This window comes from Jaculus jaculus, chromosome 8 (assembly GCF_020740685.1).
Source record: "Jaculus jaculus isolate mJacJac1 chromosome 8, mJacJac1.mat.Y.cur, whole genome shotgun sequence".
NCBI classification, from domain to species: domain Eukaryota; kingdom Metazoa; phylum Chordata; class Mammalia; order Rodentia; family Dipodidae; genus Jaculus; species Jaculus jaculus.
Genome location: NC_059109.1, coordinates 60,071,737 through 60,096,411, shown reverse-complemented (window position 1 = coordinate 60,096,411; position 24,675 = coordinate 60,071,737). Strand labels below are relative to the sequence as shown.

Genomic DNA, 24,675 nt, shown 5'->3' with positions numbered 1-24,675 from the left:
TCCTCCTTCCCTCTCTTTCCCTTTGAATTTTAGTGTGGAGATGTTTTTATAACTACAAACTCTTAATATTAAAATACATAAATAAGACATTTAAAGCTTCAGCTATTTTAAATGAATAAAATTTCTTAAGTATATGAAAAACCATATGATATTAAAGAGTGAAATCCTGTGATTTGTGACAACATAAATAGAAATAGAAATTAGTAAGTTAAATGAAGTAGGCCAGGTTACAGAATGACAAGTAAGTGGTGATCGCACATATGGCATCTAAAACAGCTCCTCTTATAGAAGTTGAAAATAGAGTGGTGGTTACCAAGAGTCTAGGGAGTGTAGGTGGTAAGGAGGAATGGCATAGGTTGATCAATGAATACTAAATTCAAGTCCTGCCTGGTACTAGAAACCCAATCAAAAGCCTACAGTTGGGGAGGTCATCAGCCCTAGGAGTGAAACTACTACTACTGTCTGGTTAAATATATTATGCCTACCAAACTGCCCTCTAAATACTTGTTTATATCTATATATTAATGCTAGCCTCACTTTTGGTTAGAGAAGATTCTTTTTTCAGATGTCAGTGACTACTGGGGAGACTCAAAACTCACCGAAGTATTGAAAAGTGACAGTAGAGTCTTCAGTACTAAGTGAGACATCTCTATCACATGCTCTAAAGCTCAGGGACCATTGTGGAAGAGGTGGTAGAAAGAATGTAAGAGCCAAAGGAAGAGGAGGATTGCTTACAATACTGTCTTCCAGACACAAAGTGGCCTTGATATTCTTGACTCACAGTGGCAAATGCTACCTACACAAGACCTGCATAATAAGAGGGGGAAAATGATAACATAAAAATACAAAGAGACTAGCTGGAAAGAAGGAATGCCATGGAGTGGGGATTTGAGAAAGAGAAAAGGAAGGGTGGTGGGAGGGGATTATGATCATAGTCTATTGTCTATATGTATGTATGTTGTCAACAAAAAGTTAAAGAAATGATAAGTGTATCACATGGCACCCCATCAATTGTTATGTATCAGTTAAAGAGTAAATTTAGGCTGGGCATGGTAGTGCATGCCTTTAATTCCATCCCTCCAGAAGCAAAGTTGGGAGTAACACTATGAGTTCAAGGCTACTCTGAGACTACAAAATGAATTTCAGGTCAGCCTGGGCTAGAGCAAGACCCTATCTCAAAGAACAAAAAAAAAAAAAAGCAAATTTAGGGGCTGGGAAGATGGCCCAGCAGATAAAGGTATGTGCTTGCAAAGCCTGATGGACTAGGTTCAAATCCCAAGCCACCCATATAAAGGCAGACACAAAAGTGGCACAAACATCTGGCATTCACTTGCAATAGCAAGAGGCCCTGGTGTGTCCATACCTACACCCCCCCCACACACACACACATGCCAAAAAACTAAATTAGAAAAATAAAGAGGGCTAGAGAGAGATGGCTTAGCAGTTAAGATACTTGCCTGTGAAGCCTAAGAACCCATGTAAGCAGATGCACAAGGTGACACAAGTGCAAAGGTCGTCAGTGCACAAGGTGGCCCAAGTGTCTTGAATTCAACTGCAGTGGCTGGAAGCCCTAGCATGCTAATTTTCTCTCATTAAAAAAAGTAGGAAAAAAACGCTATCAAAACTTTAATTGGGTCTGGAGAGATGGCTTAGCAGTTGAGCTAAGTTTAGTATTTTATTTATTTGGGAGAAAGGAAGGCAGAGAGAAAGAATAGGTATGCCAGGGCCTCTAGCACCTGCAAATGAACTCCAGATGCATATACTACTTTGTGCATCTAGTTTTATGATGGTACTGGAGAACAGATGCTGGGTCCTTAGGCTTTGTAGGCAAGTGCCTTAACTGCTGAGCCATCTCTCTAGCCCCCATAAAAATTTGCAATTGGAATGGTTTACTGCTGGTGGTCATTTTTTTTTTTCCAGTCATTTCCAGTATCTGCTCATTTTTGAAGCAGGATCTTACTCTAGCTAGCCCCGACTGACCTGGAACTCACTCTGGCCCAGAGATCACCTATATCAACCTACTGGTGCTGGGGTTATAGGTGTGAGCTACCATGCCCTCTATGGTGTTTTCATTTTGTACAATTAAATCTGAATAAGTAAATTTCATCTTAGTGAGGTCACTACTTCATAAAAAGTGGTCTAGGGGCTACAGAGATGGCTCAGCAATTTAAAGGTATCTGATTGCAAAGGCTGGCAGCCAGGGTTCAAATCTCCAGTATCCACGTAAAGCCAGATACACAAAGTGTGCATGTATCTGGAGTTCGTCTGCAGTGATAAGCAGCCCTGGTGTTCTCATTCCCTCCCTCCCTCTCTCCCCCACCCCCTCACAAATAATAAATAACATTTAAATAATAAAAGTGAAGTGGTCTAATTGTATAACTCTCTTATAGTAAACAAGCAAAAAGGTAGAACTTTCAATACATATAGGTAATGTCTCATAAAAAGAATTCATTTTAATTTTTCCAGAACTAGTACAAATTAGTGCAATTTTATCAATTCTTGCCTTCTCACCTCAATGTAAACTTTGCTCCCACTTCTCTGTCTTCCCTTTCTTCTTTGAACTGATTCCTCCCCATCTGCTTTCAAAGCCGCTCAGGTTTCCCTATCAACTCTTACACTCTTTCTCTTTTCCCTTCTTGCCAAATTTCTACAATGAGTGCTTTCTGGCTTCCAATTTTACTTTAACCCATTAGTCTATTTTGATGCTGCTGGCTCATCTGAAATCTCACTTGCCACTTAAAACTATTTGGGAGCTAGGTTAGCTCTAGCACTTGGAGGTTGAGGCAGAAGTACTCCAACTTCAAAGTAGTCTGGAATACAAAGTGAGACTCTGTCTCAAAATCAACAAACAGGGTTGGAGAGATGGCTTAGCAGTTAAGGTGCTGGCATGCAAAGCCTAAAAACTCGTATTTGATTCTCCAGGTCCCACGTAAACCAGACGCACAGTGGTGCAGGAGTGCAAGGTCACACATGAACAGAGAGCGCATGTGTCTAGAATTCAATTGCAGTGGCTGGAGGCCCTAACACACCAACCCTCTCTCTTGCATAAACAAAAGAAAATGGCATTTTAAAAAAGTGAAAGGAAAGGAAAGTTCTCTGTGGTGGGGTGTGGGGGGGGAACCAACAAACAACAAAAAACCTCTCTGGGATACGGTCTCTTTCTAGCCCAGGCTGACCTGGAATTCATTATGTAGTCTCAGGCTGGCCTTGAACTCACGGCAATCCTCCTACCTCTGCCTCCTGAGATTAAAGGCTTGTGCCACCATGCCTGACCAACAAATAATATTTTTTAAAGTTGGGCATGGTGGTGCACACCTTTAATCCCAGAACTCAAGAGGCTGAGGTAGCAGGATTGCATAAATTTTAGGCTGGTATGGTTGAGTGAGATCCTGCCTTGAAAAAAATATACAACAAAAAAGAGGGCATTATGTCGGGCGTGGTGGCACACGCCTTTAATCCCAGCACTCAGGAGGCAGAGGTAGGAGAACTGCCATGAATTCGAGGCCACCCTGAGGCTCCGTAGTGAATTCCAGGTCAGCCTGGGCTAGAGTGAGACCTTACCTTGGGGGAAAAAAAAAAAAAAAAGATGGCATTAGGACTGGAGAGATGGCTTAGTGGTTAAGGCACTTGCCTGAGAAACCTATGGTCTCAGGTTCGATTTTCCAGGTCCTACATAAACTAGATCCACATTGTGGTGCATGTGTCTGGAGTTTGTTTGCAGTGGCTGGAGGCCCCGGCATGCCCATATTCATTCATTCTCTCTCTCTCTCTCTCTCTCTCTCTCTGTATCTCTAATAAATAAATTAAAAAAAAAAAAAAGATGAGGGCCGGGCAGTGGCACACGCCTTTAATCCCAGCACTTGGGAGGCAGAGGTAGGAGGATCACCATGGGTTTGAGATCAGCCTGAGCTAGAGTAAAACCCTACCTTGAGAAAAAAAAAAAAAAAATGGCGACATTAAAAAGGTTTCTTGGGCTGCAGAGATGGCTCAGTGGTTAATGCATTTGTCTGTGAAGTCTAAGGATCTAGGCTCAATTCCCCAAGTCCACATAAGGCAGATGCACAAGGGGGCACATGCATCATCTGTAGTTTGCTTGCAGTGGCTCTCTCTTTCTAATAAATAAATTAAAATAATTTAAAAAAAAAAACCTTTCTGGGAGCCTTTACAGCACTGATGGTGCTATCATCCAACCAAGCCAACTGTAAAAGCTGCTTGCTCACTCTTGGTCACCAGCTATTTCCTTATTCCACAGCTTTCTGACACAGCTATGCTGCCTTTCCTCGTCCCTTCCCATTCTCTGGTAACTTCCCTTTCTCTACACATTTAGGACACATGTTCTCACGGCTTCAGCTACTCCTTTAGACACAATCTCTCCTTGTTTGTATCTGTCTTCCTGATCTGCCACTGTGAGGTCCCAGTCAACATGCCTAAAGCATATCTTTTCTTTTTTTCATATTTCAATGTAGGTTCTCGCTCTATCACTAGAGCAAGACCCTACCTCAAAAAAACAAAAAGGGCCGGGCGTGGTGGCGCATGCCTTTAATCTCAGCACTTGGGAGGCAGAGGTAGGAGGATCACTGTGAGTTCAAGGCCACCCTGAGACTAGAGTTAATTCCAGGTCAGCCTGGGCTAGAGTGAGACCCTACCTCGAAAAAAAAAGGGCTGGAGAGATGACTCAACAGTTAAGGTTCTTGCCTTCAATACCTAACAAGCAGAGTATGAGTTCCCAGTACATTGTAAAGCCAGATGCACAAAGTGGTACATGCATCTGAAGTTTGTTGACAGTGACTAGAGACCCTGTGAATGTGTGCATGCGTGCGTGCGCGCGCGCACACACACACACTCTCTCTCTCTCTCTCCCCCCCCCTTGCAAATAAACAAATAAATATTTAAAAAACAAAAAGAAACAAAATAAATTAATTATTCAATTATAAAAATGAGCTGGGTGTGGTGGCAAACACCTTTAATCCCAGCACTTGGTAGGCAGATGTAGGAGGATTGCCATGAATTCAAGGCCACCCTGAGACTACCAGTGATTACCAGATCAGCCTGGGCTAGAGCAAGACCTTACCTTGAAAACCCCCCCCAAAAAAAAGAAAGAAAAGAAAAACCAATTATAAAAATGAACAGGGATGGGCTGGAGAGATGGCTTAGCAGTTAAGCACTTGCCTGTGAAGCCTAAGGAGCCCAGTTTGAGGCTCAATTACCCAGGACCCACATTAGCCAGATGCACAAGGGGGCATACGCATCTGGAATTTGTTTGCAGTGGCTGGAGGACCTGGCGTGCCCATTCTCTCTCTATCCGCCTCTTTCTCTCTATGTCTTTCACTCTCAAATAAATAAATAAAAATAAATAAATTTTTTAATGAACATGGAAAGAAAGAGAGAAAAAAAAAAAAAAACAAAAAAACGAACAGAGTGCCAGGTGTGGTGGCACATGCCTTTAATCTTAGCACTTGGGAGGTAGAGGTAGGTGGATTGTTGTGTGAATTCAAGGCCACCCTGAAACTACATAATGAATTCTAAGTCAGCCTGGGCTAGAGAGAGACCCTACCTCAAACCATCTCCCCCTCAAAAAAAAATAAAGAAAAAAAAGAAAGAAATGAACAGAGTCTATACATACATAGCATGAATACACACATTATGCTAAATGAAAGAAGGCAATGTAAAAGTCAGTATTTGTTATATAACTTCATTTTATGACAAGAAATAGGAAAAATATAAGGAAAGGAAAGTATCAATATGCCCAGAGCCCAGCACAATGGCACACACCTTTAATCCCAGCACTCAGGAGGCAGAGGTAGGAGGATCGCCATGAGCTTGAGGCCAGCTTGGGACTACATAGTGAGTTCCAGGTCAGCCTAGGTTAGAGTGAGACCCTACCTTGACAAACCAAAATAATAGTAAACCATAATTTCCAAGACCTGGGGGCAGAGAAAAGCTAACAAGAGATAAGGAGTAACTAGAGTAGAGAAATGTTCTCTGTCTTGATCATGGCAGTGATTATGCAACTGCAAGCATATCAAAACTCATAGAAGTGCTTCCATAATCTGACTTTAAAGAAACTGGGAAGGAAGCTGGGCATGGTGGTGTGTGCCTTTAATTATTACCAGCACTCAGGAGGCAGGGGTAGAAGGATTGCTATGAGTTCAAGGCCACCCTTGACTACAGTTAATTCCAGGTCAGCCTGGGACACACTGAGACCCTACCTCGGGAAAAAAAAAAAAAAAAGACAGAAAGAAAGAAAGAGGAAAAGAGAAACTGGGGAGGGCCTGAGGATATAGGTCAGTATGCAAAGCCTTGGGTTCAATTCCAGGCAAACTGGGGGTACAGTTATGCACACTCAACACCTGCTTGGTAGAACTGACAGATTACGGCACCCCTATACTTAAATCCAATTGTCTCCAAGTAGGAAACTGGTTCAACCTTCAGTCCTACAGGTTTCAAAACATTTCTTCCCAGGCATGGTGGCATACATCTTTAATGCCAGCACTTGGGAGGAAGGAGAGTCACCATGAGTTTGAGGCCACCCTGAGACTACACAGTGAATTCCAGGTCAGCCTGGGCTAGAATGAGAACCTAGCTCAAAAAACAAAAAAAATCCTCAAAACATCTAGAAATGTACACTTGTTTTTACTGGCCATTCCCAAATTCAGCCCTAGCGGTTGTGAATGCTGCACTAAGCAGCATGGGTTGGGTTGGGTTACATACAGCTTTTCAGACCCAGCTGAAGGTGCTCCCGATGCCCTCAGGATGCAGGGTCCTGCAGGAGGCCAAACGCTGCTGCATCAGCAAGGCCTCTGGGTAGCTCACTGCTCTCAGGTCTCCGGGGGCTTTGTGCTCACTGTGCTATATATGCCACAAATTACTAACAAATTAAGACTCATCCAACTTTAAAAGACCTACTTTAATCCCAGAACTCAGAAGGCAGAGGTAGGAGGATCTCTGTGAGTTCGAGGCCACCCTGAGACTACACAGTTAATTCCAGGTCAGCCTGGACCAGAGTGAGACCCTAACTCAAAAACCCCCTGCCAAAAAAAAAAGCCTGGTATGAATTTCAAACGGGAAAGTGTGGGGGTGGGGAGGGAGGGAATTACCATTATAATCATGGAAAATGTTAATAAAAATTAAAAAAAAAAAAAAAAAAAAGCCTGGTATGGAGGTGCACGCCTTTAATCCCAGCATTTGGGAGGCAGAGGTAGGAGGATCAGTGTGAATTCAAGGATACATAGTGAATTCCAGGTCAGCCTGGGCTAGAGTGAGACCCTACACCTTGGGGGTGGGGGGGAGATTAACTCCATTGCTGGCCAGACATGGTGGCCCACACCTTTAATCCCACCACTCTCTGGAGGCCAAGGTAGGAGGATCACCATGAGTTTGAGGCCACCCTGAGACTACATAGTGAATTCCAGGTCAGCCTGGGCTAAAGGGAGACTAAAAAGAAAAAAAAAATTCTCAGCTTTCCCTCTTAATTAGGAATGCAACCTTGAAAACAGTTGTGCTTTGTTCTCTTCATTAATAAAAACAAAGATGTTTATGTATTTAACATTACTTGAAAGAATGAGAAAACATGCAAAAAACACAACAGCATTTTTTTAATAAGAGAGAAACTAGAATAAGGAGTAAATAATTACTAGCACCATGTAGCACAGGTTGCCTCCCACTTCCAGTAATTGTGACTAAAGTTATATGTCATCATGTATGGCTTATGCAGATAATATTTTGAGGGTCAAAGTTGGTTTTCAGAGTAGTAAGCAGACAAAATGTGGCAGAACACTAATAATGGAACATGACACAAAGTTATCAAGGGATGTAGTTTCTGAGAAGATAGCAAAAAACAAAACAAAAATCCTGACCATAATAAAGCCTTTATCAAAGGAAATGGAGCCAGGCATGGTGCACACCTTTAACACCAGCACTCGGGAAGTAGAGGCAGGAGGATCTCTGTGAGTTCAAGGCCACCCTGAAACTACATAGTGAACTCCACGTCAGCCTGGGCTAGAGTGAAACTCTACACCTCAAAAAACCAAAACAGAAACAAATGGAAGGGGAGAGTTTCTAAACTACTGTAAGCAACATGCTGCTGAATGAATCAAAGGTCTTCTTTTTATTGCTAGGCAGTGTTCTATTGTGCTTATTTGAAGAATAAATGGATCATATAAAAAAAATAGCTCCCATCTTAGAATACTCCCATCAATCACTGATTGCTTTCATAGAAGTAAGCCATAAAACTGGGGCCAAAGGATACAGAGAAACCTTTTATTTCATGCCCTCTTTACATCAAAATTTGCATCTCATAGCTGGGCATGCCTTTAATCCTAGCACTTGGGAGGCAGAGGTAGAAGGATCGCCAAGAGTTCAAGGCCACCCTGAGACTACATAGTGAATTCCAGGTCAGCCTAGGCTGGAGTGAGACCCTACCCCGAAAAACCAAAAAACAAACAAAAAAAACCCAAAAAACAAATCTCATAGATATATTACTTAATTTAAAACTGATGCCAGTGCTGGAGAGATGGCACAGTAGCTAAAGGTGCTTGCTTGCAAAGACTGAATGCCTAGGTTTGATTCACCATACCCACATAGAGGCAGATGCAAAGTAGAGCAAGTGTCTGGAGTTTGCAGCAGTAGGAATTCCTGGCGTGTCCATGCTCAATTTCTCTCACACACAAATAAGTACTTAAAAAAATAAAAATAAAAAATAAAAACAGTAGGTGGGTGTGGTGTACTCCTTTAAATCCCAGCACTCAGGAGGATTCATAATGAGTTCACAGAGTTCCAGGTCAGCCTGGGCTAGAGTGAAATCCTATCTCGAAAAACCAATAAATTAAAAATAAGGAGGGTACTTAATAGGTTGATATTGTATATATGTAAGTACAATGATTGTGATGGGGAGGTAATATGATGGAGAATGGAATTTCAAAGGGGAAAGTGTGGGGGGGGAGGGAATTAACATGGGATTTTTTTATAATCATGAAAAATGCTAATAAAAATTCAAAAAAATTAAATAAATAAATAAATAAAACCAGGCATGGTGGCACATGCTTTTAATCCCAGTACTTGGGAGGCAGAGAGGTAGGAGGATCATTGAGTTCAAGGCCACCCTGAGACTACCTGGGTTAGATTCCCTAATACCTACATAAAGCAAGATGCACAAAGTGACACATGCATCTGAAGTTCATTTGCAGTGGCTAGAAGCCCTAGGGTGCTCATGCTCCCCCCACATCTCTCTGCTTGCAAATAAATAGATAAAACATTAAAAAAATAGCCAGGCGTGGTGGCACACGCCTTTAATCCCAGCACCTGGGAGGCAGAGGTAGGAGGATCACCATGACTCATCCAACTTTAAAAGACCTACTTTAATCCCAGAACTCAGAAGGCAGAGGTAGGAGGATCTCTGTGAGTTCGAGGCCACCCTGAGACTACACAGTTAATTCCAGGTCAGCCTGGACCAGAGTGAGACCCTAACTCAAAAACCCCCTGCCAAAAAAAAAAAAAGCCTGGCATGGAGGTGCACGCCTTTAATCCCAGCATTTGGGAGGCAGAGGTAGGAGGAGGCCACCCTGAGACTACATAGTGAATTCCAGGTCAGCCTGGGCCAAAGTGAGACCCTACCTCAAAAAACCAAAATAAATAAATAAATAAATAAATAAATAAACAAAGGGGCTGCTGGGCGTGGTGGCGCATGCCTTTAATCCCAGCACTTGGGAGGCAGAGGTAGGAGGATCACTGTGAGTTCGAGGCCACCCTGAGAATACAGAGTAAATTCCAGGTCAGCCTGGGCTAGAGTGAGACCCTACTTTGAAAAGCCAAAGCCAAAGCCAAAACCAAAACCAAAACAAAACAATGGGGCTGGCGAGATGGCTCAGTGACTAAGGCATATGCTTGCAAAATCTAACTACCCAAGTTTGATTCCCTAGTACCCATGAGAGGCCAGATACACAAAGTGGCATGTGCATCTAGAGTTCATTTGCAGCAGCTAGAGGCCCTGGTACACCCATTCTCTCTCTACTTGCAAATAAATAAAAATACTTAAAAAAAAAGTATTTACAAACAATGCCAGCGCAAGCATGCATGCATGTAATCCCAGTATTTGGGATGTGGAGGTAGGGGGACAGAAATCTTTAGGCCAGCCTTGGCTCTACTATCAATCACCTGTCTCAAAAATAAACAAAGCAGTATTGCCAGGTATGGCAGAGCACACCTTTAATCCCAACACTGATAGAGGAAGATCACTGTGAGCTGAAGCCAACCAGGGGCTACAGAGTGAGTTCTAGGTCACCCTGGGCAAGAGTAAGATTCTACCTTGAAAAAAACAAAGGAAAAAAATGTATTATTAAACTTCTGAAATATATAGTTAAAAGAAAAAGGACCCAGGTTCAATTCTCCAGGTCCACATAAGCCAGATGCACAAGGTGTTGCATGCATTTGGAGTTTGTTTGCACTGGCAAGAGGCCCTGGTGTGCCCATTCTCTCCAGTAAATAAATATTTTTTAAAAAATCTCATACGATATGACTGAGTGGTGGTGGTTCAAAAAATAGGGGATTTCAGCCAGGCATGGTGGTGCACGCCTTTAATCCTAGTACTAGGCAGAGATAGAAGGATCGCTGTGAGTTCAAGGTCACCCTGAGACTACACAGTGACAAGCAAGTATCTTAAACCGCTGAGCCATCTCTCCAGCCCCTTTTCTCCTTTTTTATTAGGTCCAGGGCCCCAGCACAAGGAATGGTGCTGCCCACAGTTAGGGTGGGTCTTCCTACTTCAATTAACCTCAAAGACAAGCTGAGATTGTCTCCTAGATGATTCTGGATCCAATCAAGTTGACAACAGAGATTAACTATCACGAGTAGTGTGGTGATTAAAGGAAATAATCCCATTTGCCACAATGTCCAGTATGTAGCTCATTATGCTATGTTACCTGTTGTTCAATAACACATAAACATCATGACAAAGCAAGGTGTCCTGGCTGTAAGAAACACGATTCATGGTGCCAGCAAATTTCTACATTTGTTATAATTCCATTATAATAATTAATTCTCAACCTATGTAAAGGAATACATGATTATAAAAATAAAATTCTGTGAATGAAACATTCTAAGGTAGAAAAATATATTGGTGTTATACACAGTTACATTATAATAACTAATGATTTCCTGCTCTCATTACTTATTGTTCATAGCTTTCACTTTCTGGTTGTCTCTCTACTATTACCCCAACGCTTATAGTTGGACAGACAAACATGTATAATACATTATGCTAATCACAGTGATATCCCAGAGGACTTATCTAAGAGCTGGAAGAGTAAACTGCTGTCTAACTCATCTCATAGTTAACAGCTTCTTGTTCATCAGGATTTGTCCAGTGCCTCTCAGTGTTTTACTACATTTTAATCAATAGATAAAACTTATTTACAGGAGTTTTGGAAACATATGATGGGCTAAGCAGACCATGAAACTCAGTGCTGAGTAGGGAAAATTTGTTAAAAACAAAATCCAAAAACTCCATAGTTTAATGCCAAGCCAGATTAAAAAATACATATGTTATTCCCTAAATGTGATTTTCCTTTCTTAGGTACATGTGGTCAAGAACTGTTGGGAGACGGACTGCTCATAAGGACAATACACCTAGAAAATAACAGTAATGAGACAAGAAAGAATGGTAGGAAAATTTTAAATGTAGTCAGACATGTTAACAATGAGAATGGCTAACTGGTAAACATTAAACTTGCCATGCTTCTTCAGTTTTTCTTTCAGATAAATAATATGTTTATCATCTTTGTTTTGAGGTATTCTGTAGCTCATGCTGGCCACAAAATAGCTACATAGCCAAGGATGACCTTGAACTCTTCATGTTAGACCTGTCTCTGCCTCCCAAATGCTGATTACAGGCATGCATCACCAAGCCTGAGCTTTCATTCATCTTGAAGTCAGGCATGGCCATGTGACTGCTCTGCTCAATGAGCTACACATAGAAGCCACCCCCACCCTTTTTCATTTGCAAGCTGAGAGAGAGAGACAGATACACAGACAAACCAAGAAAGAGAAGAATGGGTATGCCAGGGCCTCTAGCTGCTGCATCTGGCTTTATGTGGGTACTGGAGAATCGAGGCCAGGAAGGCTTCAGGGGCAAGTGCCTTAGCTGCTGAGCCATCTCTCTAGGCTTACAAGCCCCTTTTTTGGAGACAGGGTCTCACATTGTACTTCAGACTGGTCTAGAACTCACACAGTCCTCCTGCCTCATCCTTCCAGTTTTTGGGATCTGTAGTAAGAGCCACTGCATCCATTTAAATAAAAGCATTTGAGGGCCAGGATGGTGCATGACTTTAATCCTAGCACTCTGAATTCACCGGGAATTCATTATGTAGTGTCAGGCTGACCTCAAACTCATGGCAATCCTACCTCTGCCCACCCCAACCCAGTGCTGAGATTAAAGGCGTGCGTCATCATGCCCAACTATAAAAATATTTTTAAAGGGCTGGAGGGATGGCTTAGTGGTTAAGGCGTTTGCCTGCAAAGCCAAAGGATTCTGGTTCAATTCTCCAGGACCCACATAAACCAGATGCATAAGGAGGCGTGTGCATCGAGTTCGTTTGCGCAGCTGGAGGCCCTGACGTGCCCATTCTCTCTCTCCCTCCCTCTCTCTGTCAAATAAACAAATAAAAATAAAATACTTTAAAAATATCTTATTAAAAACACTTTTTGAAGAATGAACCAAATACATTAGTACTTATTCATTTGTGAGTAATGGTTTAGGGGATTTTTGTATTTTCTTTCATCAGCTTTCTAAAATGAACATACTGTATTTTTAAATTTAGAAAAGATAAAAGTAATTTTACCCTAACTTGTGCACTCTCAGTGCTCTCATGTCTCCTATAGCCTCTCTCCTCCAGGATTCCCATAGCCTTCTTAAGATCACTAAGCCAGCTTCTCTCCAACTTTATTAACATTTGTACTCATCTCTTGAAAGTCATTATTCATACTTATCTACAATACATGCAAGCAGAAGCTAGCCATTTAAACAATCACTTAAAACAGGGTTTCTCAAACCTCATCACAACTGCTATTTGGGTAATTAATTCTATGGAAGGGACAGTATTCCAGGCCTCAAGCCAGTGTGACACTGCCAAGTACCCTGTACGGGGGGGAGGGGGGAATGCACCCAGTTGAGAATCATGAACATAAAAGTTTGCAACTTGCAAAACCCTTGTTTTCTACTTATATACAGATGTCAAACCCAAACTTCTCTGACATACCTCACATAGTATTCTTCAACAGGAACATTTCAAAAAGACTACACTCACTGTTCCAAGAAAAATTTTTCACTCCTAATTCCTAGTTTTTCCCTCCCTCCCAGTCTTCTCCCCCTCCCCAGTCTCCCCCCCCCCCCAACCAAGGCTGACCTGGAATTCACTATGTATAGCCCCATTGTGGCCCTGAACTCTCAGCGCTCCTCCTACCTCTGCCTCCTGAGTGCTGGGATTAAAGGCATGTACCACTACCACCTGGCTTGTTTTTGTTTTGAAGCAGGATCTCACTGTAGCACAGGGTGCCCAGAACTCACTCTGTAAGGCCCAGGCTAGTCTAAAACTTGGCAATCCTCCTACCTCAGCTTCCTGAGTGCTGGGTTTAAGTCATGCACCATCAATTTCGAGTCTTTGAACAGCTTCCTCACTATCATTCCCCAAGTAACCTTCTTTTTGATGCCTTACATAAATCCTTCAGTTGTTAGCTCTAGGACAGCTTTAGTCACTTGGAACATCATACATTCATTGTAGTAATAAAGAGTAACATACACATTTTTGGTTGTTAGTAATCTCATGCCAAACTAACCTCCTTAAGATTTGTTGCCTGGCACATTTCTTTTTCTTTTTAAATTGCTAAAAATTATTATTGACAACTTTCATAATTATAGACAATAAACCATGATAATTCCCTCCCTCCTGACCCCCACAGACAACTCCACTCTCCATCCTGGCACATTTCTTTTGCATAGCCTACTGAATCCAACATTGTATGGGCATTCCAAAGTTTGGGAAGTGATGAATGAAATGAAAATGCTCTCCTATTTGTATAAAAGGCTGGCTTCTTATGAAGTGATTTTAAAAAAATTATGTTTGAGAAAGAGACAGAGAGAGAGGGGATGGGCATGCCAGGGCCTCTAGCCACTGCAAATTGAGTTTCAGATGCTTTTGCCACCTTGTGCATCTGGCATTACATGGGTCCTGGGGAATCAAACCTAGGCCCTTTGATTTTACAGTCAGGTACCTTAACCACCAAGCCAGTTCTCCAGCCCTGAAGTGATTTTTTGCTTTTGAATTCTTTTCTTTAAGTTTTGTTGAGGTAGGATTTGATTACTCGCCCAAGCTGACCCCTGTAGTTCCAGGATGGCCTTGAACTCACAGTAATCCTCCTACCTCTGCCTCCTGAGCGCTGGAATTAAAGGCGAGCACCATCAAGCCTAGCTTGAGCTCATTTCCTACCTTGGAATTATTAGTTAAGTATATTAATTCCTCCCTTGTGGGATGGAAGAGCTTGGGTGGAAAGAATAATCTCTTGGTAAGTTTTAAAATAAAAACAATGTATAATGATTTGTTTTAAAGGAATATAATTTTCTACTTGTGCTCAGTGAATTTATACACAACTAACCTCATGAATTCCATTTATCTTAAAAACATTCAATGGGGGTTGAAGAAATGGCTCAGTGGTTAAGGCGCTTGTCTGCAAAGCCTAATGACCCAGGTTCAATTCCTCAGTACCCATTTAAAGCATCTAGATGCACAGCACATACATCTGGAGTTTGTTTGCAGTGTCATGAGGTCATGGTGTGCCTATTCTCTCTCCCTCCTTGGAAATAGATAAAATATTTTTAAAAAGCCAAGGGCTGGAGAGATGGCTTAGCAATTAAGGCACTTGCCTGCAAAGCCTAAGAACCCAGGTTCAATTCCTCAAGCCAGATGTACAATGTGACACATGCATTTAGAGTTCGTTTGCAGTGGCTAGAGACCCTGGTGTGTCCATTCTTTCTCTCTGCCTCTTTCTCTCTTGCTCTCTCAAATAGATAAATATGTTTAAAAAGTAAATAAAAATTAAAAAGACTGGAAATATGGCTTAGTGGTTAAGGCGCTTGCTATAAAAGCCTAAGGACCCATGTTTGATTCTCCAGATCCCACGTAAGCCAAACATACATCACACATGCACACAAGATCTGACGTTCCATTGCAGTGGCTGGAGGCCCTGGCATGCCAATATTTTCTCTCTCTCTCTCATTAAAAAAAAATTAATTAATTAAAAATAAAATAAAAGCCAGGCGTGGTAGTGTACGCCTTTGATCCCAGCACTCAGGAGGCTGAAAGAGGATCACTGTGAGTTTAAGACCACTCTGAGACTACACAGTGAATTCCAGGTCAGCCTAAGCTAAAGCAATACTCTACCTCAAAATAAATAAATAAATAAATTAATTAATTAATTAAAAAAACAAAAAACGGTTTGGGCTAGAGAGATGCCCTAATGGCTGAAGACACTTGCTTGCAAAGTCTAGTGCCTGGGTTGGATTCTCCAGTACCCATGTAAGGACAGATGCACAAGGCACATGTGTCTATAGTTTGCTTACAGTGGCTACAGGCCCTGGTGCATTCTCTCTATCCCTCTGCCTCTTTCTCCCTCTGTCTCCCAAATTTAAAAAAAAAAAAAAAAAAAGGCCAAAGGAAGTGTAGGACTGCTAACAATGCGCTCTTCCAGGCACAATTTGGCCTGAATATCCATGACCTCACAGTGCTTAGTACTACCTACACAAGACCCTCATAATAGGAAAAAATGATAAAATCAACACAAGAGACTAATGAAGAGAGGGAGGGGATGTGGAGAGTGGATCTTGAAGGGGTAAAGTGGAGGAGGGGAAGGAATTAACATGGCTTATTGTCTATAATTATAGAAGCTGTCAATAAAAAAAGTTTCTTTAAAAAGAAAACTCACCATTCAAAGGAACTTTTTGCCCAGGCAAAAAGTTTAGGCGTCAACGTGAGGACAGAACGTGATTGGCCTATGGAATGCTGTATGTGTACTTCTGTACTTTCTATGCATAATCACAAATCTTCAAAACTGAAGTAAATCAAGTGCCAACACTTGGTAAACTAGTAAAAGCCATGGTTAAATGCCTGGCCTAGACAGCTTGAGTTCCAAGTGTGTGGGTTGTACAACTTTGCACAAGTTACCCAGCTGCCCTGCGCCTCAGTTTCCTCAAGGCCAAAATGAACATCACAGGAAACCAAAAATATTACTCGTCATCATTATTACAAGGCAAACTACGAGACAAGTAAGAGCCTCAATGTATAAGCTGCTGATTCAAGTCCGCAGCTGGTTTTTAAAAGGGTGAAGGGGGTCCTCGAATGATTATTTACAATAATTTCAGGTGGACTACTTTTTCAGAATGTTTGGTAATATGAAATTGGAGATTACAGAAATTACAGAATTTTTCTTCCACATCTTTCAAATCTGCAAGAAACTGACATAAGACGACCCGGTTTTCGAAGCACTTTCCAGCCATTAGAAAACAAATCAACTCTTTGTTAATCTCCACATGTAAGCCCGTTTTAGAGCGTTGTAAAAGCCTAGATAATGTTACAGAACTTTTCAGAAAGCACTAAAAGGTTTTTTAAGTTGCAGTCAGCGAGCCTTACGCAGCTGTGTCAAGTTCTGGTCCCGCGGAACAAAAGCTGATCCGTCCGGGAAGCGGGGAAACGCCGGGCCCGGGCGGCTCCGGGAACCGGTCCTCCCTCCCCGCGGCCGACGGCGACTCCACCCGGAGACGGCGAATGACAGCAGGCTGGGCCCACGCCTCGGTGCGCCGGAGCCCGGGGCAGCCCCGGAGCCCGGGCCCGCGCGCCCCGCCGCCCGCCGGGCCCGAGAGGCCGCCGCGGGGCCTGCGCGTGGGCCCGGCCGCCGAGAAGCCCAGCTCGCGCGGACAGCGGCCCGCACCCGCCCGGCAGTCACTTACCGGCGCCTCATGGTACCGGCGCCTCAGCCCAACCACGGCGCTGGCCAGCCGCGCCCCGCAGCCTAGAGCGTCCCTCGGCTCCCCGGCCGGGCCCCACTCAGAGCCATTCAAACGCCGCCGCGCGCAGCCCGCCGGGATAGCTGCCCTGTGGGCGTCGGCCCGCTGCGCCCAACGCCGGCCCCGCCCCGCCCCGCCCCGCCCCGCCCCGCCCCGCCCCCTGGCTGCCCGGGGCTGGGGGGAGGCAGGAGGGCGTGGGAGCACGGTGCCCCCTAGTGGCCATACTTGCGCATATACGCTCTCCTGTGCGGGGCAGAGAAAACTGCTGAGGGAGGGTAATGATCCTGCGGGCTAGGAGGCAGAGGTAACAGGAGCTCTGAGCTCCAGGCCAGCCTGAGACGTCGCAGTGAATTCCAGGTCAGCCTGGACTAGAGCTAGACCCTACCTCGAAAAGCAAAACAAACAGACAAAAAAATACAGCGCAGTGAAAGACGCAATCATTTACTCCCACCTATAAGTGCACCAAGGCATAGTGGTTAAAAATATTGACTCTGGAACTATGTGACTTTGGGCAAGTCACATAAACTATGTTTTTTGGTTTCCCACCTGTAAAATGGGGATGCTAACACTATATGCTCTTAGTGTTGTGGATAGCAAGTGAATTAAAACATGTCAAATGCTCAGGAGAGCAACTGGGTCATGATAAGCATTATGTAATTGTTAGCTATCATGTTTGAGTTCCTGATATGTAACAGACTATGCTAGATTTGTTTTATGTTTGAGGCTGGGACTCAGGTTAGCCCAAAATTACCTGGAATTCACTCTAAAAACCAGGAAGGTTTAGAATTCAAGTTGATCCTCCTATTTCAGTCTCCCAAATGCTGGGATTAAGGATGTGCACCACCACACTCTGCTATGTATATGATACAGACCCTGTCTTCAGGTTTAGTCTTTTCCTGATGGTAACCCTGGAGTATGATTTTAGGGTTTATTTCATCTCTATTATATTTTAGTTACCTAAAGGCAATTCTCTTCATATTCCTGGAGCCAGAGATAGCCCAGCCTTTAGGTAAGCCATGAGTCTAGGTTAACAACACAGTGACAGTGTGTGCCTCACCACTTCCCATGCTTTTTGGCTAAGATCAAGTGGAGTAAATTTTCTTGACATCCTCTCCCCATTTGCAGAAGCCAAGCAAGTAAGGTATTTGATGGAACATTTCCTCACTGTCAGTCTTAAACCAGTGGCTCACTTTTTAAATGTTCCTTTTAGAAATTTTAGGGCTTTGGCTGGGGAGATGGCTTAGCAGTTAAAGGTGGTTGCTTACAAAGCCTGTTGGCCTGCGTTGGCTCAAGTTCAATTCCACAGTACCCACATAAAACCAGATGCATAAAGTGGCACATACATTTGGAGTTCATTTGTAACAGCAAGAGGCTAGGACATGCCAATTCATTCATAGTTATCCCATTCTCTCTCTTTACAAATAAATAAATACTATTTTTTAAAAAAAGAAACATTAGAGTCTATTTAAGGAAAAGGCTTTACCTAAGTTCAGTTCAGAATATTTTTAAGGCTGGGCATGGTGGCGCATGCCTTTAATCCCAGCACTCAGGAGGCACAAGGAGGAGGATCACCATAAGTTCGAGGCCATCCTGAGACTACATAGTGAATTCCAGGTCAGCCTGAGCTAGAGTGAGACCCTACCTCAAAAAACAAAAACAGCAACAAAATATTTTTTGTTTGTTTGTTTCACTTTTATTTATTTATTTGAGGGTGACAGACAGAGAGAGAAAGAGGCAGAGAGAGAGAGAATGGGCACGCCAGGGCCTCCAGCCACTGCAAAAGAACTCCAGATGTGTGTGCCTCCTTGTGCATCTGGCTAACATGGGTCCTGGGGAATCAAGCCTCAGACTGGGGTCCTTAGGCTTCACAGGCAAGCACTTAACCGCTAAGCCATCTCTCCAGCCCAACAAAATATTTTTAAGGGCTCCCTGTGTGCTAGGTAGACATATTTCCAGGTGGCCTGGAAAGTCAAGATAAGAGGTAACTCCAATATGCTACAGTGAATGCAATCATAGAAAGTATATTCTAAATGCTGAGAATATTCAGCACAATTGGATAGGAGGCTATCAAGTTAAATAATCAGAGCTAGGATGACAGTAGGTGATTATAATGAAATGTATTTTTCTTCTGCAGCATCAAGGTCCTCAATCCCAAAAATTAAGTGATGATGAACATTTAACACAGCCCTTTAGTGCAATAAGAGAATGTTTTGCAGATTTGGGGCCTTTGGGGCCACACCTCTTAGTTCCACCTGTGTGAGGAAGATGAAGCAACAGCATGTTTCCTGAGCATGACTTCCATTAAGCAGGAGTTGTTTTAAAATAAAACCTAACACACATGAAGTCACTTTCTCTCAAGGAATTTCTTCATTACCACAAACATAAATTTCTTTTTTTTTTTTTAAGATTTTTTTTGTCCATTTTTTACTTATTTATTTGAGAGTGACAGGCACAGAGAGAAAGACAGATAGAGGGAGAGAGAGAGAATGGGCATGCCAGGGCCTCCAGCCACTGCAAACGAACTCCAGACACATGTGCGCCCCCTTGTGCATCTGGCTAACGTGGGACCTGGGGAACCGAGCCTCGAACCGGGGTCCTTAGGCTTCACAGGCAAGCGCTTAACTGCTAAGCCATCTCTCCAGCCCAACATAAATTTCTTGATGGCCTACTCTGCAAAAAGCTTTGTTACTGTACCTTCACCAGAGAGAACAGAGTGTGAGAACTGACCTGAGGTGAGGCCAGAGGGCATGGGAACTCAAGAAGTGGAGGCCTGGCACTCACAATCTGCTGTGGTAACAGAAAAATCTCAACTAAAATAAGTTCTCCAGTTGCCAACGACCAGAAAAGCACCTCAATGGTCTCATTCCTGGAGCTTGTTAGAACATAAAGTTTCAGGCAGGGTCTCTTCCAGACCCAAGTTCTGAGGTTTACTCCAATGATGAGCCACTCATGCCTCCCAGATTTTCATAAATTAACATAGAAGTTAAAGAAAGCTGCCTTTGGGTTGCTATTTTTAATATATAAACAGGACTTGCCACTTTAGTGGTGAAAATGCACTTATACTTTACCTATCAGTAAACTTGACTTTTTTCCTTTGCTACCACACCCAGCCTTCAAGTTTGATTTTTTAATTAAAAAGTATAAAGCCAGGTGTGATGGCTCAAGCCTTTAATCCCAGCACTCAGGAGGCAGAGGTAGGAGGATCACCATTTGTTCTAGGCTGCCCTGAAACTACATAGTGAATTCCAGGTCAGCCTGGGCTAGGGTGAAACCCTACCTCAAAAAAAGAAAAAGATTTAAAAAAAACCTGAGGGGGCTGAAGATATGGCTCAGTGTGTAAGGTGATTGCCATGCAAGCATGAGGACCTCAGTTCAGAGCCCCAGACCCTGTCTAAAAGCCAGAAACTGGGCTGGAGAGATGGCTTAGTGGTTAAGCGCTTGCCTGTGAAGCCTAAGGACCCCGGTTCGAGGCTCGGTTCCCCAGGACCCACGTTAGATGCACAAGGGGGCACAGGCGTCTGGAGTTCGTTTGCACAGGCTGGAAGCCCTGGTGCGCCCATTCTCTCTCTATCTATCTGCCTCTTTCTCTCTCTCTGTCACTCTCAAATAAATAAATAAATAAAAATGAACCAAAAAATATTTAAAAAAATAAAAGCCAGAAACTGTGGCAGGCATTTGTAATCATTATGATGAGAGGGCAGGTATAGACAGGAGAATTTCCTGGAAGGAAGCTTGAGAAAGAAACAGTAAACAAGAGTTACAGCCTCAAAAACAAGGTGGAGGGCTGGAGAGTTGGCTTGGCAGTAAAAGCATTTGTCTGCAAAGCCAAAGGATCCAGGTTCAATTCCCCAATACCCCTGTTAGCCAGATGCACAAGGTGGCACACATGTCTGGAGTTTGTTTACAGTGTCTAGAGGCCCTGATGCACACATTCTCTCTCTCTCTCTTTCTAACAAATAAAATATATTTTTAAGTATATTTATTTATTTGAGACAGAGAAAGGCAGACTGAGAGAGAGAATGGGCAGGTCAGAGCCTCCAGCCACTGCAAACAAATACCAGATGCATGTGCCCCCTTGTGCATCTGGCTTATATGGGTCCTGGAGAACTGAACCAGGATCCTTTGGCTTTGTAGGCAAATGCCTTAACCACTAAACCATCTCTTCAGTCCAGTAGGGAGGCATAGGTAGCAGAATTGCCATGAGTTCGAGGCTACCCTGAGACTACATAGTGAATTCCAGGTCAGCCTGGGCTAGAGTAAGACCATACCTCGAAAAACCAAAAAAACAAACAAAACAAAACAAAACAAAACACAAGATGGAAGGCTAGAAGTGACCACAAAGTTGTCCCCTGAACTCCACATGCACTGTGGATCTCTCTCTCTCTCTCTCTCTCTCTCTCTCTCTCTCTCTCTCTCTCTCTCACACACACACACACACACACAATACACAATGAACAAATTTAAACAATAGAGCCTTACATAATTTCTTCTTTTTTTCGAGGTAGGGTTTTGCTCTTGCCCAGGCTGACTGGAATTCCACTATGCAGTCTCAATGTGACCTGGAACTCACAGCAATCCGCCTGCCTCTGCCTCCTGAATGCTGGGACTAAAGGTGTATACCACTATAACAGAGAGAGGGTGGGGGGATGGGCACACTAGGACCTCTATGTCACTTTGAGCATCTGGCTTGTTATGGGTACTGGGATATCAAACTCTGCTTGTTTGGCTTTAAAGGCAAGCACCTTAACCATTGAGCAATATCACCAGCCCCCCTGTTGCATAAGTTTTTAAAAATATCTTTTATTTATCTGCAAGGAGAGAGAGAGAAAATGAATATGGGTGCACCAGGGCCTTCAGCTACTGCAAAGGAACTCCAGATGCATGCATTGCTTTGTGCATCTGGCTTCACATGGGTACTGGGGAAGTGGACCCAAGCTGTTAGACTTTGAAAACAAGTGCCTTAACTACAGAGCCATCTCTTCAGACCCCATGTACATAATTTTCAGTCCCAACATTAATGCTCATGCACATAAAGATGGGTAACCCTAGGCCTTCCCAGCAGACAGTCTCTAGAGAAGTTAACCTTTCATCCCTTCCTTGTGAGTGATCAGGCAGCTAAGTCTTCCTTCCTATTCCACTCCCACCCCAGGGCATGGGACCACTCACAGTCAATGTGAAGAGAAGTCCCTACCCATGGACACCCACAGAGAAAAGAGCTCTCATGCAAAGACCTATGTACACTGCTTCCTGATAGGAGTGGGATAGTGAAGGAGGATTTGAGATGGACAGGATTTTGACAGGCAGTAAACAGGAAGCATGTATAAGTTCCAGGAGCCTTGCCCACCTCAGAGGAGCAAAGACAGCGTTGCAGAGTGGCAGGCACAAAGTCGGAAAATGTATGTGGCACCAAGCATGTTATAAAGTCCTGGCATTAGCAGAAGATGATGTTTGAACCTAATCAAAAAGTGGGCTATGGAACTGAACTTCACCTCTGTCACAGCAGGTCGAATACAGCAGCAGGAAAGTGAGCCAAACTCTGCCAAGGGGAAGCTGGCTGTGACACCTCTGTGTGCCCCTGACAGCACACCTCCTCCAGCAAGGTTTCACCACACAAATTGCCATCAGCTGAGGACCCTAGCACCCAAAACATGTAAGTTTATGGGGGACATCTGACTTAAACTACCATGAAAAGTTTAATTAATTAATTTGAGTGAGATAGGCAGATAGAGAGAAAGAGAATAGGTGCACCAAGACCTCCAGCCCCTACAAAAGGTTTAAGTGAAGACAATGGTGAGGAGATGGAGGAGAGGAGGGGGTGGAGAGAGTTAACCTAAATTAAAGACATATGAAAAAGCCATTTCAAAATCTGCTTCTGGACTGGAGAGATTGTTCAGTGGTTAAGGCACTGACCTGCAAAGCCTAAGGGTCCAGGTTCAGTTTCCCCAGTACCCATGTAAAGCCAGATGCACTATGTGGCACATGCATCTGGAGTTCGTTTGCAGTGGCTAGAGGCCTGGCATGCCCCCTCTGTCCCTATCTGCCTCTCTCCCAAATAAGTAAATAAATAAAATATTTTAAAATAAAAAACTACTTTGTTAGCTGATTTGAACAAATAATTTAAAAAGAGTTTGGCTGGGCATGGTGGTGCACACCTTTTATCCCAACACTTGGGAGGCAGAGGTAGGAGGATTGCCATGAGTTCAAGGCCACTCTGAGACTACATAGTGAATCACAGGTCAGCCTGGACCAGAGTGAGACCCTACCTTGAAAAACCAAGAAGAAAAAAAAAAAAAAGAATTTGAACAGAATCCTCTGTGTAGATGGACAATACTGCTATCAGAAACCATGGGTTAATAAGGTGGGAATCCCAGTGCCAGTGATGAGATATTCCCCAGTGAATTGTTGGTCACAGAGACCCAAGGCCCCCCCAAAATAACACAGGCTATTTCCACTGCTCTTGGTTGTCTACCAGAACTAGATGATGGGAACCTGTTGCTGAGGACACCACTTCTTTTGCTTATAGGACACTGAGAAATCAAGTTAGAACTGGCTGGATGCCTCCTCCTTATCTGCTAGAAGGGGTGATGTAGGTTACTGGGGAGGAGAGTCATCAATAGTCTTCACCCAGGCTGGAGAGATGGCTTAGCGGTTAAGCGCTTGCCTGTGAAGCCTAAGGACCCCGGTTCGAGGCTCGCTTCCCCAGGTCCCACGTTAGCCAGATGCACAAGGGGGCGCACGCATCTGGAGTTCATTTGCAGTGGCTGGAAGTGCCCATTCCCTCTCTATCTGTCTTTCTCTCCCTCTCTCTCTGTCACTTTCAAATAAATGAACAAAAAAAATTTTTAAACATAGTCTTCACCCACTGGTAGATCCACCATGCATTCTCCACAACAGACCAGCTAGGCAAGTATTCACTGATGACATGACAGCTCCTCTGACTAGAGCTGAGACCTACTCCATGGAAGGGAATTCATGCCTGGTACTGAAAATCTAGTCAAAAGCCTATGGCTGGGGAGGTGATAGGCACTTGAAAGGAAGCTACAACTGTTGTTTGGGTAACTGGATGTTATGATCCTAAAGTTGCCCTTTATATATTGATGTGTATGCCTGTAGAATAGTGCTAGTCTCACATTGGTTAGAAAAGCTTCTTTTTACAGTTGGCAGTGACTACTTTTTAGAGTGTTGAGAATAAGTGACTTTGGAGTGCTCAGTGCTTGTATTTACATATCTATTACCCCTGCCAAATCTCATTGCAAAAGAGGGCAATGGAAAGAATTAAGATCCAGAGGATGAAGAGATTGAGTAAAGGAATGGTGGGGGAAGGTTAATCAAAATCTAAGAGGATATGAATAAGTCATATAGAAACCTACCTTTTTTTGGACAATGGCATACCCAGAAACCATAGATTGTTACTAGAAAATTTTCAGTGTCAGGGATAGGATACCTTCCAGTGAGTTGTTGCCCAGGGAGGTCCCTGATGGCCCCAAAACATCACAGGTCACTGCTGAGGCTCTTGGTTTCCCACCAGGAATAGATGGTAAGACCCTATTGCTGAAGATTCCACATGCTTGGGCTGCAAGGTTAGGGAGAAATTTTGCTAGAGCTGAGCTGAAAACTTCCTCCCTGTA

At 43.4% G+C, this 24,675-nt stretch overlaps 1 protein-coding gene across 3 annotated transcripts in view; it reads right to left on the bottom strand.

Moving 5' to 3' along the window:
* The window catches only part of Katnbl1 (katanin regulatory subunit B1 like 1), a 39,284-nt gene extending 22,167 nt beyond the window's left edge, over positions 1–17,117 (bottom strand). For 2 of the 3 annotated variants that reach the window (XM_045156843.1, XM_045156841.1), the window contains exon 1: positions 16,991–17,117. The gene's annotated coding sequence lies outside the window, so the exon portion shown is untranslated. Of the gene's footprint in view, positions 1–16,673; positions 16,792–16,990 lie in introns of those variants that run through there. The other variant, XM_045156842.1, reaches the window with a different exon arrangement.
* Between the last annotated feature and the right edge of the window lie 7,558 nt (positions 17,118–24,675).